Source organism: Arachis duranensis, chromosome 4 (genome assembly GCF_000817695.3).
Source record: "Arachis duranensis cultivar V14167 chromosome 4, aradu.V14167.gnm2.J7QH, whole genome shotgun sequence".
Lineage (NCBI taxonomy): Eukaryota > Viridiplantae > Streptophyta > Magnoliopsida > Fabales > Fabaceae > Arachis > Arachis duranensis.
The window spans coordinates 73,540,641-73,544,723 of NC_029775.3; positions in this window are offsets into that span (position 1 = coordinate 73,540,641).

The following is a 4,083-nucleotide window of genomic DNA, read 5'->3' on the forward strand; positions in this document are numbered from 1 at the left end:
CTGATGTTGAGGAGGGTGTACAACCTCCAAAGCATATCATAGTTGAAGACTTTGAAGGAGACGATCAAGAGATGGATTTAATCATTGATGAATTCTTATCTACATTTGAATCTTCTTCTATTGGACTTGATATGGAGTTTAAAGAACATGAAACACAACATCCCATGCCCTTGGTGAACAATGAAGCAGAGATTAAATTGGAAGAAATTCACCAAAAGGAAGAGGTTGATATTGAAGATTACAAAGAGGTGGAAGATGTCGAAGAAGAGCACAAGGGAGTGGAGCTTGCACGTTCATTAGAAACACCTCCCCCTAAGTTGCCATCATCCTTCACAACATTCAAGTGGGTAAAATTCATATCCCTTAGCTTTCTAATTCCACTTGAATACGGGCTACTGGAGACGGATGGCCAACTTAGAACTCTTTGTGGCATTAAGAGTACGAGGAAGATGGACCGTGGAAGAAGTTGTCAAGCAAGGTTTAACATGGTTGTGTGCTCAACATTTAAACGCAAAGGTTGGTGTAGAGCTCAACTGAATGGGTCTAGGAAGTTGTTTGGCTGCTTCAGTGAGAATTCAGACTGTTTGCCACCCGGATGGAACAATATTGCTCAATAAGAAGATGGGTGCAAAAGCAAGGTTTGGGACCCCGAAATTCAATCTAGAAATCAATACTCTTGGGGCCTTGTAACTTGCTTTAACTTACTTGAAGGCTTTCTGCACCTAGTTTGGGATCCCGGAGGCTACTGGAATTCTAAACACTGGTGGAGATTCCTGGATCAGTACAAGCACAAGCCACCATAACAAGGAGCTCACCGAATGTCCAACTTAAGGACTTTAACTAAAAGTGCTAGGTGGGAGACAACCCACCATGGTATGGTCGTTTCTTTTTCAGTTTTATTTCGTGTTATTTATTTTTATTTCCTTTTTATTTGAACCTGAATATTATTCATTCGCATTGCATACTGCATAATTGCTTACCTGCATGAAAAAAAAGGGAAAAACACGCACGCGACGCGGCAGCGTTGCTGACGCGTCCACGTCACTAGTGCGTTGGGAAGAAAAGAATTGAAAAGAGAGTCACGCGAGAGCGTGGCCGGAGGCGCGCCTTTAGCATAACTTAACCCCACGCGACCGCGTTGCTCACGCAACCGCGTCATGTGGGAACTTTGGCCTCCCACGCGATCGCGTCACCAACGCGGCCGCGTGCCATGAAAATCGACGTGAAAAGGGTGCATAGCCGAAAGTTATGCTGGAGTGGTGCTGGACTAGTGCTGAAAGCACAACCTACCACACAGACGCATGGCTCACGCGTCCGTGTCATATCCCCATATTGGCCACTCACGTGATCGCGACGACCACGCGATCGCATCACCCAAAATTTGGCAAAATAAGATTATGAATAGAGAGTTGTGCGAGCGCGAGGCTGCCCTCGCGCCAGTAGCATAAACGTGTCACGCGACCGCGTGACCGACGCGACCGCGTCGATTAACTTCAAACGCAAGTCACGCGACCGCGTGCCCCACGCGTCCGCGTCGCTTGCGTCGCACAGCTTATCCTAGTTTGCCAAATATCTTATATTTTCTTCCCCAATCCTAATTTTTCCCTCCCTTCTTTCTTACTCACTTCTTTCCCTTCTCATTCTTCTTATCTTTCATTTTATTTATTTGAATATTTCATTCATTGCATTTTAATTTAGTGCATATTTTTCTTTTCTTTTCTAAATTTATTATTTTTTCCTTTGGTGTTGATTTTCTTATTTAACTGTTGCATCTTTTCTGGTATAATTTTTAGTGACTTATTTTACAATGTTGGGTGATGCTATTTTTCTGTCAATGTCAATCTTTTATGATACTTGTATTCCTTTTGCATTGACATGAACTTACATTGCCTTTCATTACCCACTCTCTTCCCCATTGTTGTACCATTTGTACCACTGGCATGCCATGGCTTCTATTGTTTTCTCACGTACATGTTGAAGCTTCCATGTAAATGAGACCCTTATCATTTGGCATTAACCCATCTATACTTTATTTATTTTCTTATCTTTATTTCTGGGTTACTTTTCTTCCCTTTTTCTTTCAGGATGGCCACCCGGAGGGGAACCGGAAGACGTTTACATGGGGAGACAAGACAAGTCCATCTGCACAATCTTTGGAGAGAAGCATTAGTTGGAACAACCCATCCACCTGCACATCTTAGCATGCACCGAGGACGGTGCAATCTTTAAGTGTGGGGAGGTCGATACCGATGTCCATGGGTGAGCTATTTTCTTCTTTTCAACACCATTGTTTTATTTTCTTTGTTTGTTCATTATTGCATTTGCATGTTTAATTGCATGTTTGTTTGATTTTATGCATTTAGCTACTACTTGGTTAAAATAATAAATTTCTTTTAAGACCCTATTTTTGAAAAAATTCACTAATTTATAAATTTTTATTCTTGTGTGTTTTCTTCTCTCTAATTGTAATCTTTGCTTTGTTCCATTCTATATGTCTAATATTTAATATATTTGCATGCTTGCATATGATTGAGGCCATTGTTTGATTCTAGCTCACTTATCCCAAAATTAGCCTACCTTTTACATCACCCTTGTTAGCCCCCTTGAGCCTTTAATTCCCTCTTATTCTATAAACCACAACACTAGCCTTAAGCAGAAAAAAAATTTAAAATCCCAAGTTGAATCCTTAGTTAGCTTAAGATAAAAATTGTGTAATTTTTTAAGTGTGGGAAACCTATTGGGAACATGGATGATAAAAACAATGGGTGGGAAGTTGAAAAGAATGAAATAATTCAAAATAAATTTTTTGGGAAGCATGCTCATGTGAAATCAAAATAATTGAATTACCATGTGCATTAAAAAAAATATATAATTTAGTATTTGAATAAAAGGGATACAAAAGAATTTTCCAAATGCAAAATAAAGCAATGCACATGTGATAAAATTAAAACTAATACATGAGCATGTAATATCAAAAGTGAAAAAAATTTGGGTAGTTAGGTAAAGTATTCTAAAATTGTATAAAGTATGTATATGTTAGGTGAGATCTTAGACTAATCAAGGATTCACTTTATAAAGCTCACTTGGCCATACATGTATCCTTACCTTTACCTCAGCCCCATTACAACCCTAAAAAGACCTCATAATGTTTGCATTGGTATGCTAAATATTTGTTGATTGGTTAGATGAAGAACAAGGTTTAGAAAGCATGACTAGGGAAAAGTAGAGTGATTGACCCTAGACACTTGAAAGATTAGAGTGGTATACACTTCCTGTGAGGGTTCAATGCTTGATTCTATGTTCCCTGCTTTCATGAGCTATCTTCTTACAAGTTTACTTGTCTTTATTTTATATGATTTGAATTAGTGAAATATGATTTATGTTTGTCTTGGAGAACTTATTTATTTTTAACCAAGTAGGTAGAAACATTTTTGCATGTAGTTGCATTTAACACCCTACCATACAGAGTCTTATGCTTAAGTCATAATTCAGAGATGGCAAGGTATTACGACCTCTAAAATAAAAATTAGTACGTATAGTAGTATGAATGATTGATTATAACTAGGAGCCTTTGTAGAAAAAGGGGTAAACAAAAACCGCAACCTTAAAGCGCAACACTCCGATCGATAACGTAACGAACAAGGATAACCAACGCGAGATTATATATATACAAAGGAGTGTCAAAAACAGGAATATCAAGACTCAAGATCCGGCTACGAAGATAACCGGTCCGAGCATAACAATATATACATATGATAAAATAAGGAAAACCCCAAAGGAAACCCAAAGGGACACAAATACATAAAACCTATTCTCCAAAATCTCCCATAAGAGGAGTCATCACAGTTTGTATTATTTAATAGAGATAAAAGTATCTAAGCAAAACATATAAACCAGAACATAGCCCCGAGAACAAAGGATTTTCGCAAATCTAGAAGTCTCCAGCATGCCTCAGCGAGAAACCTCACGTCCTGCATCTGAAAACCACAAAATCCGCATGGGTGAGAACCAGAGGTCCCCAGCATGGTAACAGCTTCCACATATATAATACATAATAATGGAGGAAAGCCAAAGGCAATCCTA